The 13,418-nt window shown below is 39.2% G+C and overlaps 1 pseudogene; it reads left to right on the top strand.

Annotated features, from left to right (window-relative positions):
• Positions 1-975: 975 nt before the first annotated feature.
• LOC150016846 (spermine synthase pseudogene) lies at positions 976-12,775 on the top strand (annotated as a pseudogene).
• Positions 12,776-13,418: the final 643 nt, after the last annotated feature.

Raw genomic sequence — 13,418 nt, 5'->3', positions numbered from 1 at the left:
AGCTGATGAACCAACGTTCATTGGCCATTGTATCACAGCCATATAGTTGTTCCCAGGACACACACTAATCCATATCAGTAACCCCATACCCCTTGTCTCATATAGCACACCTCTGGTGACAATTATTTGTAGTAAGCCCATGACCTAAACTGGCCCAGTCAAATTGAGAAGAAGTTTTGTTTTATAGTTGGGGAAAGGCATCTACCCTTTCTTTGGCCAGGCGTGAAAGAGAAACCATGTTGCCCCATCACACAGGCAGTCATCTCATGCCTATCAATGTTTATAGACTTTTTTAATGTGCAATATAAATCTATTTCCTCATTGAATTTGGTGGTAGAGAAGTTTCAGCTATTGACAATATTTTGTGCATGACTCTTTTTAAAACATTAAATTATAGCTGACATACAATGTTATTGTAGTTTCAGGTGTACAATGTAGTGATTCAACATTTATATACCTTACAAAGTACCATGCATGACTCTTACAGTGATTTCCTCAAGTGAGGTGGTGGCAAAGTTTCCTTAGAGATGAGAGACCTGATTTCTAAAACAGCATCTTTGGATGTTGAAGTCCCCCAAGAAGATGGCAGGAGATAGACATGGTACAAAGATTTCAAGTGCCTATAACCAAGACTGGCCCTGAAGAACATAACAGTAAGGGAAAGATCACTGAATCCAAAATCCAGAGAGCTGATTTCTCCTCTTGTCTTGGTTGCTAACTATCCAAGTGACTTCAGGCAAGTAGCTTAATGCCTCCAGGTTTTAATTTGACACAGAACATGAGAGAATTATTCAGCATGCTCTCTGAGATTCCTTCCATGTATGAAGATGCTCCTATTCTGTGATTTCCTTCTGCCAACCTGCAGGGGCTTGACTCAATCACACTCTTCTCTCAAGTTCCGGGCAGATTGAGAAATAGATGTAGGAATAAGGACCCAAAGTTAACAGCTGATTGCTGGGAAAGGTGGACTGGACAATGTGGCTTGGACCAGAGACCAAGAGGCCTTTCTCAGGCCTTGTGCCTTGCATTGCATTTGCCAACCCAGTCCTGGCGAAGCAGCTGGACAAGCATCGGCCTTTCCCTACAGGGATAGGCCCTTCCCCAGCAGGCTTCAGAGTGAAGAAGAGGTGAGCAGAGGCAGGTGCAAGGAGGCCATCTCCCTGTGTAGAGAGAGGAGACCAGAGGGAGAGGGAGAGGCTGCCTGCAGGCTGTGGTTGCTGACACATGGACGCTGGCTCACAGGGGCTGGTCTGCTCACTAGTTTTGGTCACTCTTCCCCCTTAGGGAGAATGAATGAAGGAAAGAAAGGTGAAAGGTTTCTTTTTAACATCATTAATTGAGTGAAAGAGTCTCTGTTATGATATGAGGCAGGAACTTGGGGAAAAGACAAAAATGTTTTCTCTTTCATGATGTACAGAGTAACAACCCAAAAGCAATAGTTTTAAGTTACATAAATCTATAAATGTGTATATAATATATGAAGAGATACAAAGGACTGACATAAAAAAATTTCCCTGAGTGATGACAGAGTTCCAGGAACATTTTTCCATAGTTTTCCAAATGTTCCATTTGTAACTTGGAATCAAGCCACAATTGTGAGGTTTCTAAGCAACATAACCAGAGACAGTAAACAGGCCTTGCGTCATGTTAAAATAAAATAAACAGCCTTCCTGTCACCTTAGCTCTACTCAGGTCAGTTAAGGTGTCATTCTAGTTAAGGTGACCAAATTTGGTGCTGTTAACGACTGCAACCAGCATGATAAAGACCAGGCTGCAAGCCAGTGAGAAAAATGCAACGTGAGTGTTTGGTCACAGCTTTCTGGCCGCACCCTCTGTTGCACAGTGTTCTGTGAGACTGACATCTTTGCTACTTTTCGTTCTGGGACATTAGTAGGGGGATCCTGAAAAGCAACTAGCCAAACGGACCATAAATCCTAGAACAAGAGCAGCTACCTCTGAACATTAGGGATGCTGCGCAGGCCCTGACTTGCTCATAGAGGTAGGCGGGCACTTTCATGCTGACAGTGGAGGGATGGTAGCCAAGCTCTGTGTTCTCTTCAGACTTCTTCCCTGTTGAGATTTAGAAAACTCCACCACCAGATGCTTATATGGGGGAGTTGAAGGGAGGTTAGAACATAAAATATATATATTATATAATACTCCTTATATAAAAAGGAATTTAATTTTATTACAAGGAAATGACTGCGGAGGCAGGAAAATAGGCTGACTGAGTCTAATGATTTTATAAAGCATTCTCAGCTTTTTATATAAAGTTATATATATTGCATTCTTTAGCTAATGCTGAGGTAACTACAATATTATATTCTTCAAGCACTTCAGCTAATTGTGTTTTTTCCAAAAAAAAAAGGAAAGAAAATTGGCAGCTTCCCAAGTACCAGGAGGGAAGCATGCATCAACTTTATTAAAGAAGAATTATTTATACTTGGGTTCTGAGATCAATTCATTACCATCTGTTGGCAATATTTCTTTTATTCAACTTGGCATGTTGCAACGCATGCACAACGTATTCACTTCTAGGACCCTGGGAAGTCCCAGGAGACTAAGCAGCAGGCCTCAGAGGGAAAATTGGTGGTGTTGAATTTCTATGTGTCACTTAATTTTCTGGATTATTTAATCTCATCTCTCAAATAGGCAAGTCATCACTCTCTTTGGATGACTCCCACAGGAAATCAAATCTCTTTGTTTCAGTTCACTTTGTATCCTCCTCCATTCAATTATCTTAGTCACATGGAGTCCTGCTCCCAGACCAGCCCGTGTTATACTATTTAATTAACAAGGCCATCGATAAGAAATGTCCCGGCTGGGCTACGGCATTTTCTGTTAGATTCTAAGTTCCCCAGGGGACACAGAGAGGGTTTGAACCCAGCATTTGGGGTTGATTTCCAACTCTTTTTATTTTGACAGCTTTTACATTTACTTCCTTTTACCTGCTTTAGGAAAACAGAAAGAGGTCCTCCAGCCATTGGCAGAAATGGTGGAAGCTTCATGAATTGAGATAGTTGTGTTTGCCTTCTGAATTCTCCCTTCTCCTGATTATGCTAAGACTACCTGGACCTACTGGGAGTCCGCCGTGGGTAAGGAAAGCACAGCACTAGAAGGCTTTCCTTTTTTTCACAAAACTGCAGGTCGGTTGATCAGATGATGCTGGGTGTCTGGAGGGAGGGAAGAGAGATAGAAGGTTCTGAAGAGAGCAAGGCAGAGACATACAGGAGAAATTACTGGGGATTGGGAAGGGATGAGGGCTGGGGGTCCCACACATTCTTCTCTGCCTCTCTGTGAGGAGGAGTTGCAAAGGGGATGGGTATCTGGCTTCCAAGAAGTGGTGTGGGGCAGTGGCCACATACAGGCCTGGGGTATACCCAGGGAGGCAGGCAACAGGTGGTGCACCAACTTTTAAACACCTGACACTGTCGCGACAGGTTGTGAAGAAGGTAAAGAAGGTGGAGTCTTCTTATAGGTCCCCTTTTACTTCGGGCCCTGGCTCTTATCCCTGACCCCACTCCCATTCTGTGGAGAGCCTTATACTAACTGAAATCTTACTTTCCCTTGAAAGCCAACTTCAAGTGTTATCTTCTCTGCTAAGTCTGTTCCATTCACTCGGGCCCACTTATTCTGCTCATCCATCGGACTCTCCCACACTTACAGAGGGCCCCACACTGAAAGGCACTTGATGACCCATTGTCCTAAAGTCTTCTCTCAGTCATTCAGTCCACAGATACTAAACTGTTGTGTGCCCAGCTCTGTTCTAGGCACTGGGGAGAGTACTGTGTACAAAGGAGGACCGTGACCTCAAACTGCTTACATTCTAGCAGGGAGGAGACAGAATTACAGTGCTGGCTCTTTAATGTGTGTCAGGGTCTTGTCACAATCTAATGAAAGGTTATGAGAAAGGAGTAGTCACAGAACACCGGCATGGGCACAGCTTCCATTCCACAATTCAAGGAGAAGTGGTACATCACAGAGTCCCCAGAATATGCCAGGATATCTGGGCTCACTAGGTCTTTAAAAAGAATGACCCATAGATGTCAGGCAGATCCTATAAACCCCAATCGTAGGCTCAGTGAGATGTCAGATGTTTTATTTTATTACTATGTAAAGACATCTGCACATAAATATTGACTCTTAGTGTGTTTCCTTTGACTGTAGAGTTGAGTTTAGAATCTTCCTATAGCTCAATGAAAAGGCTATTGGTGATTCCCAAGGTGCTTCATGTACAGGGAGTGTCTTTCCTGCTCCAGGCTGATTGTGTCCTGTTGGTTAAAGGAACTTTTTTATACTCAGGAGTCAGGAGTTGGCAGATGTACTTTTGGCTAAATCTCTTCCCAGGCCTAAGTGAGATGTTGGTTTAAAAATTTGGCTTCCCTGCCAATAGAAAGATAACACATGGAAGTGAAGCAACTTAAGGGTGGGTGGTCTTTTTCCAAATTACTGGCATTGCCAAAAATTATTCCCCCACAATGCTAAAAGCCAACTATGTCCCTAGAGAAAGGAGCCTTGGAATAGTAAAGAGAGAACAAGAAGTTGATGGTTTCTAAGAAAAGCAATGATTTTACATTCGGTATTAGAACCTTTGGTTAAACCATTACATCTGAATCATTTTTCCTGTTGATAATCATCATTTTGTGGGGCCAAGATCTCAACTATGGAATTGGGAATTGTCTTATTTTTTTCTCTTACAGTATTGTGTCAATAGTAAAGTCTAGAAGAAGCAGGGTAGTGAAAAGGAGATATTTATAATCATTAAGATGGTAAAGAAATAATTATGGATCTCTAATAGTCCCTAGACAGATACCAGATGTTACTAGCAATTGAGAGAAAGCCTGGCTGGGTATGCATGTGGAATTAGGTCTATTCTTGCCAATGCCACCCTTGCCAACTGAGGTTTCAAAGAGGAAAATGAGGGCTTTCAAAGCTTCATTTGCAAGTTGGCATGTAGTATTTTGTTTTTAAAAAGGTGGGGGGAGAGGGAGCTAATATCTAAAAAGACTCTCTTCCCCTTTGTGCCTGCATTTTATGTTACAGAGAGTTTTCTACTACGGAAATAAAGCTAGGATTGACTTCCCATTCTAAAAAAAGTCAATTGTCTGAGGATAGGTACAAAGTATGAGATTTTTATCCTCTTTTAGAAAGCTGACCCAAGACAAACTACATCCTTTAGTCACAATGACACACCAGATAAAAGGACCCTAGAAAAATGACAAGAACAATTGTCTTATGTCAATTTTATTCCAGCTCTATTTAATAAGTGATGTTTTCTGGCCACACTTTGGGGTTCTTGAGCTTCCATTTGCTAGATGGCAATTAAGCCACATTAGAGAAATCATGGAACCCGCTCTCCATTTTTTTAGAGTGTTATCCTGCCAGATGTTTTTAATTTTTCTCTGTGAAGAGATTATTTGATTTGAACAAGTACACTTTTCAGAGTTTTGTTTCTCAAGTTATAGGTATACCTGAAAGTTTTGTCCCTTGATTGGAACAAAAATGGAGGGAGGGTGTTCTGGTTGCTGTTTAAGTAGAATGAGCGATGGGGATGATAGAGCAGATAGAGCAGAGCCCAATGAATGCAGTTGTCTGGGAATGTGCCATCCCTGTCCGGGCATGACAATGCTAGGTTTTCCTGGGAAAGCTGGTCACTCTCCTACCTCTGCTGGGTGGTAAGATGATTTCATGATCTTTGCCAGTTTCCCACAGATGCTATACCTCTTGCAGCCAAAAGCCATCATTTAAGTTTACTGTGCTAATAACTGAAAACTAATGTCCAAAAATTGAACTAAACAATAAAAATTAGAACAAGAACAGACGATAGCAAACAAAAACAACATGAGTCACAAAGCACACAGATAAATTAAATTTTCTGAATAATACTTGGAGACAAAACAAACACACTTGGTGTGCTTGGGGGGAAAAGAGGAGTAAAAAGAGAATTTTGCATTGCTACAATTTCTTGTTTCTAGGAAACGCTGGATCTCAACCATCTTGGCATGGTTAACATCCCACAAATAGGTAAATTCCAAGACAGTCTGGTCAGGAGCAGAATTTACTGTCTCCAAATGATATTATAAACCACTTGTTTCTATACGTTGTCATGTTCACAGTAGCAAAAGATTAGCTAATAAAATAACCAGCTGGGTAAATAATCCAATGCAGTTATGACAACTATAAGTTCGTTGTCTGATAAGGGCATGGGCTTGAATCATATGGACTCAGTAGCCTCCATGTTCTTCAGTTCTTACATACACATTAAGGATGACCATGGCTTTAAACTCCTCCGAGATAACCAAAAAGACCATGCAAACTAAACAGCGCCACTTTCTATCCCAGCACCCAAGGAAAAATCCCAGAGCATTACCATTTGTGTGAGATAATTTACTTAGTTTGTGTATGAGGGGCCCCCCCAAAAAGATTTATTTATAAAAAATTGTGTATTTATTCTTACATGTTTAAGTTTTGGTCACCTTTAAAGTGCTCTTCATTTGATGCAATAGACCTATCGAGATGTTTTTTAACACTGCTCAAAACAGTTTTTGAACTTGTTGATTGTGATGCCTTTTAGTGCTTTGGCTGTTTTTTGTTTTACCTCGTTCGTATCAGCAAAATGTTTCCCTTTGAGGACTTTTATCATCCTGGGAAACCCAAAAAGTCACTAGGGGCAAGACCAGATGAATAGGAGGGTAGTTCAGGGGATCATGCCATTTTTGGTCAAAAACTGCTAAACACTCAGTGCAGCGTGGACAGATGCATTCATAAAGCATCCAGCATGACATGGGCAAATGTGTTGAAAGAGTCTTCAAAAAAATTTTACTGAAGCTGAATGCAGCCTCTCACAATAACGCCAGCTGGTACACTGATACAGATGGGTTCCTAGAACACTCATCTGGAGGGGGAAGCCTGTACTAAAAGAGGCCCACCCTCCAGAACATAATTCCTGGGTTTGGGGGAGGGTTCCCCTTTGTATTAGACTGCGCTTTCATATCTTGTGGTTTGGCCCTCAGTTTTAAAGTATAACTGCAGTAAAACTGTATATACCATGTTAATAATTATAGGGAATATGTTTTGTTATAATGTTGATAAAAACAATACCATAACATACCACAGTATGATGCTCAAGTTTCCATATGATTGGGCTACATTAAGAACAGACACTTATATCACCTAATACAGGAGACTAAGGAACAACACAAACAAATGGACTAAATTGAATAAGGAACAGAATAACAGTTATGGGGGTGGGGGGATAAGTAAGGGAAGGGTTTAGTCAGAGTACATGTATAAATGACTCATGGACATGGACAATGGAGGGGGGATATGGCTGTGGGAGAAGGGGTGGGCTGGGTTGGGGGGAGCAATGGGAGAAAAAAATGGGACAACTGTAATTGAAAATAAATAAATAAATAAAAAAGAACAGAAACTTGAGGATCTTGTTGCAGTACCATTTCTTTCCAGAAGAGCATGGACTAACGGGGGCGGGTTGGCCCCATAAGTGACTGGTACTGGGTAAAAATTGTTTTGCTTCTGGGAAAACCTACATCTGTCTAAATTCTAGACTCCCAAGAGGGTAAAACAAAGATATTTATTTTAGTATTCTTCTGTGTTCCAAACAAAGCTACTGTGGACTGACTGATTCATGCCAAGAGGACAGGACAGAACTATTAGCTAACATTCAGGACATGATAAGATCTGCTAATTAGCCCATAAATATGCTCAACGAAATGAAGCCTCTGCTGAACTGGATGCAAGTACAGTATATGCAAAGTCAACATGCTGCTGGGACTAGCTTTGTGTACATAAATGGAACAAATTGAAGTTTAAGACTTTTTTTTCTAAGTAAATTGCCTGAGAGTGCTTCAGGTATGCATTCGGGTACTTTGATGGTTGCTCTCAGTATTTTTTTCAGTGAACCAAATTTTCATTTATTACAAGCCTGTGGTTGGTTTGTTTGTTGCCTCTGGCTTTAAACTTACAGGTTCTCTGAAATGACTCAGGGGCCACCTGGCTTGGGAGTAGGGATGAGTAAAGTTTTAGAGGAGAAACCCCTGCCTGATTTCAACCAGAGCAGCTTCAATCTTTTTCATGTATTGGAATTTTTGTAAGGCTTTTTTGGATGGGTGGGTGGAGGACAGATTTTCACTACTTTAAAATGTACCTGAAAATATAGTTTGTAGAGAAAATTGTACTTAAAAACCTATGTAGCTAAAGTAAACCATCATTCTCAAAATGGGAGTTAATACCTCTTAAGGCCCATGGAAATGAGCCAGTTAGCAACGTGCAAACCAAGGGGCACAAAGGTGGGTGGTTTTGAATAAGGACAGCAATGATGCTTGCAAAGCAGGTCACAGGGGGGAAACCTTTCCCCATCATGCAGTGCAAGTCCACATGGAAGTCTTTGTTAACTCCCAGATCACCCCTACACTGAAACTGGCAATGATGATTTTGCTTGCATGTCATCTCTGTTGAGGTGACTGCTTCTGGACGTGCTTCACCTGGAATCACCTAAAACGTAACATAGAACCTGAAGCATTCTTTGTGGCTAAATCCACTATAGGTTTATGCCAGAATCCGATGGATTTGACCTGCAGATTACAACCGAAGTTTATTGCTTTCTGGAAAGGTTTTGTCATAATGAAAAGAAATATCAATTTGTATGTTTTGTTCTCATAATTAAAAAGAGTAAGTTTGGGATTGAAAAAGACACTTTAAAAATGTATTCCTAGCTACTAATGAATTCTCCCATGGCAAAAAATGAGGTCCCCACAGTTTTTTAAAAGTCAAAACTACAGTAAAATCTTTGTTCTTTGGTAGATAAAAAGGTACATTTCCCTTTGATCTGTTCCTACAAAAAAGATTGTTGAGTGTTTTACAAATAGATTTTTCCAGTACATTCTTTTATGGGAACATATCCTAAGAAATATTTAGAGATTAAAAAAGATTTAGGTACAAGAATGTTGCTGCTTTATTTATAATGAGTAAAAATAGAAAACTACTTAAATATCCAGCAAAAGGAATTCAGTTAAGTAAATTATAGCACATTCACATATTGGAATGTATTTAACCCTTCAATGTCATCCCTTTGAAGACATGATTTTAGGAAATTCTGATATGTTAAGTGAGTGTACATTAAATATTGTTATAAAGTTAATTTAGTGTGAATTTGACTTCTATATGTTAAAAAATGTATAGATATAAGAATAAAAAGACAAGAAAATGTATCTAAATATTAATAGCATTTATCTTTGAATATTGGAATTAATGATAATTGAAAATTTTTTCCCCCTGAACCCTCTTTTATTGCACACATTCTTTGTTAAGAAAATGCATTATTTTTAGAATCAGAAAAAAAAGCTAATTATGTAGAGCAAGGTACTTATGCAGGCAGAAGTTGACATACTTTTTTCCTGTGAGAAAATACATGGGTAAAAGGAACTTGGAGTCACTAGGGAGGAGATGGGTAATCTGCCTGAGAGTTCCCAGAGCATCAAGAGAAAGAGAGACCCAGTTCTGAATTTCTTCTTCCTGATTCAAAGGAACTGAAACTGTTGAGTGGGCTGGACAGCTCTCCCTACGACCCAGTGACAGGGAAGGAGAATAAACTCTTAACACAGAATCATCACAGGGATATAAAAGAAGCCGTACAAAATGGTTGTCAAAGATGACTGATGTCTGGCTCTGGTAGGGTGAAGACAGGAATCTGTCCTGCATAACCAGGCAGTTTCTAGCTCTGGCCTGATGCTTTAGGTCAAAAAGTGCATCTCAGGGGCATTAGATGATATCTCCGAAGGGGTCTCTGCTAAGGAGAGGCATTCTTTGAGAAGGGAAGATGTCCCTGGACAAACCATTCAGCTGAAACCTTAAAGTAAATATAAACTTAATTTGTACCTCCAAGTGGGTAAAATGGGACCTAACAGTTGTCATTTTTTTAAAATAAAAGGATAAATTAGCTAAGAACACATACAAGCAAGATGTTGATATCAAGTTCTATAAAATGAGATTAAATGCTATAATAAAAGTCAAGAATGATTAAGATTATAAAAAACCTCTCACTAATTATAAAAATAAAATCACCAGATTAAAAATATCAAGATTATATAACAGTAATAAAATAATTATCTTAAGGAATATTCCAGATAAATATTTTTAATGATTTGTTATGTATCCTTTGAGATTTTCCACTATATATAGCTGTTTGCAACTTGTTTAACTTAAATATTTACCAGATGTATATTTGTACATCAACAAATATAGTTCTACATCATTGCTTTTAATGGCTGTGTAGGAATCCATTCTGATTTTGATGATCTAATTTGGGGGTTGGGTTTATGATGGTGAATAGCATTCTGTCTGTAAATGAAAACTTTCCTCTACAGATGTTTTCCCTCTTTTATAAAAATACAGCAACTAGAGCCATACTCATATCCAGAGTTAAGAAAAAAAAATTCTCATGAAGTGAAAGATAATTTTGTGAAGGTCGGCAGGTACCAGGCAAAAGAATATTCTGATTTATTAGACTTGTCTCCCTATGGGAGATACAACAGTTGAGCCCATTTTAGTTTGTCCTACTTCTGAGTCTTGAAGTGAAACATATACCAAAGAGAGAGACCACCGCCCCTCTTCCTTCTGACATAATAGCTTTAATCTGGGATAAAAAGTCATCTATTCTGGGGGACAGAGACACTATAAATGCCGTGAGCTCTGGACATACTGGGGCTGTCATAGTTGGTATTACCTCTATCTTAATTAGATGAAACCCTGTCCAAACTTTTCCTTCTAGATCATTTTAAGTTGGAAATCCTGTGGACTTCTGTAGATGACCTATGACCCAGGAAAAGTATCACCCATCCTGAAGAGAAACATATTTAGGTCCATGAAAGTCTTTAATTAGGACAAGAGTGAGAAGGTTGGGGCAAGGGGAGGAATTTCACTGGCAATAGCTATATCTGAATTTTGTTTTTACATCCAATAATTAGAACAAGTTTTCTTTTAAAAAATATGTGGTAAAAAGATCTGAACTGTTGAAGGGGCCTAAAGAAAATTAAACAGGCTGGATGCATCATTTATTTAGTTAATTTTTATTTACAGATAAACGTTTAGTTTATTTCTGGCTTTTGTGTGTGTGTATGTCTTGGCCTGCAAACATCCTTGTACATAGATCTTGTCATCTTTATTTGATTATACCCTTATAATAATTGCCTTAAAACGTAATTGCTGAGAAAGAGTTTGCAAAACCTTAAAGTTTTTGATCTATATTGTTAAGTTGTCCTTTGAAGAGGTAATTTATATTTCTACAAAAATATAGAAGAATGGTTATTTCTTTAATATTGTCTCCAACACTATGTATTAAATTAATATTAAAAAAAAAATGTCTAGGTCCCTGCTGGCCGCAGGCTGACCCCCCGCGTGCTCCCCCAGTTTCCCGCGGCCGCCTCCCCCAGGCATGGCCCAGGGCCTTGCCTCACTACAGCAGCAGCATGGCACAGCACGCTCGACTTCAGGCTCGGTGCCAAAGCTGATGGTGAGACCATTCTAAAAGGCCTCCAGTCCATCTTCCAGGAACAGGGAATGACCGAGTCGGTGCACAACTGGCAGGACCATGGTTATTTAGCAACCTACATCAACAAAAATGGCAGCTTTGCCAATTTGAGAATTTACCCACATGGATTGGTGTTGCTGGACCTTCAGAGTTACGATGGTGATGTGGTAGGCAAAGAAGTTGACAGTCTTTTGAACAAAGTAGAAGAATGAAAGAATTGTGTCAGGAAGTACTAGGCAGGTGAAGCGGTTACTATCCATAGTTCGAGGAGGGGCCATTGATAGGTACTAGCCCACTGCTGATGGCCGCCTGGTTGAATATGACATAAATGAAATGGTGTATGATGAAGATTCACCTTATCAGAACATTAAAATTCTGCACTCGAAGCAGCTCGGAAATATTCTCATCCTTAGTGGGGGTGTGAATCTGGCAGAGAGTGATTTGGCATATACCTAGGCCATCGTGGACAGTGGCAAAGAGGATTACACTGGCAAAGACATGCTGATTCTGCGAGGTGGAGATGGGGGCATTTTATGTGAAATAGTCAAACTGAAACCAAGGATGGTCACCATGGTAGAGATTGACCAAATGGTGATTGATGGATGTAAGAAATACATGTGAAAAACATGTGGTGACGTCTTAGATAATCTTAAAGGAGACTGCTGTCAGGTTCTAGCAGCGGACTGTATTCCAGTACTGAAGAGGTACGCCAAAGAAGGGAGAGAGTTTGATTATGTGATTAATGATTTGACAGCTGTTCCAATCTCCACATCTCAGGAGGAAGAGTCCACGTGGGATTTTCTTAGACTGAATCTTGACCTCTCCATGAAAGTACTGAAACAGGATGGGAAATACTTTACACAGGGGAATTGTGTCAATTTGACAGAAGCTCTATGAAGAACAGTTTTGGCACCTGTTTTGTCCTGTGGAATTCTCAAAGGAGATCGTCTGTGTCCCTTCATACTTGGAATTGTGGGTATTTTACACTATTTGGAAGAAAGCTGAACCTTGAAGATCAGTATTCCCTAATCGTGTGTGCTTACAAATAACCTTCCTGACCATCACATGCTGTACGTGACATCAAGACAAGACAGGCAATTGATTGTGAATTCCTTCCAAGTTTTCTTTTTTAATTATTATTTTTAATTTTAAAAAGCAAATGGAAATGTATATTTTGATGAACTAGGGTGTTATCTTTTGAAAGTCAGCTGAAGGATCACTAGATAGCATAGCAAAGGATGCTAAATGCACTGAACTCCTAGAATGTGATTTTCATTACATTTTTTCCCCTGTGTGAGCTGTTTTTGTTTTTATTTTGGTAGACTTTGAATTTGGTTGTTTGGAAGAATGAACATCATTGTTTTGTTCTGGAGGGCAGTTTTTGATGGCGTTTTATTCCCCCAAAATTAATCGATTTAGATAATTAAAATTTGGTGCTTATATCTAAGTTAAAAAATGAGTTAACAATGCTTTGATTAAAATTACAAATGAGAAAAAAATGTCTAATTAGAAATGTGAAAAATGGCACATCATTTCTTTTTTTTTTTTTTTTTTTAGTTTACTTCAAATAACAATGATCCTGATCATCATTATCACTAGTATGTATTTAGGACTTACTTATGGCCAATCACTTTAATAATCACATATCTGATTTTCTTCTCAGAACAGTGCAGTGAGGTAGGTACTATTAATTCATATCTTCATTGGTCATTTATAATTTTTTTGGTGAATTTCTGTTCCTGTATTTTTCCTATTGTTCTTGGTATAGAAGTACATCTTGAACATTAAGGAAATTGGCCTTTCTTTATAATCTCCTTTTGGGGAGGGAATATGTCTTTATTGGTATTTTGTTATTCAAAATCAATTGATAAAT

Source organism: Furipterus horrens, unplaced genomic scaffold, assembly GCF_987537825.1.
Source record: "Furipterus horrens unplaced genomic scaffold, mFurHor1.1.pri manual_scaffold_3, whole genome shotgun sequence".
NCBI lineage: Eukaryota > Metazoa > Chordata > Mammalia > Chiroptera > Furipteridae > Furipterus > Furipterus horrens.
Note: the sequence above shows the minus strand (reverse complement) of the source record. Positions and strands in the feature narration are given on the sequence as shown.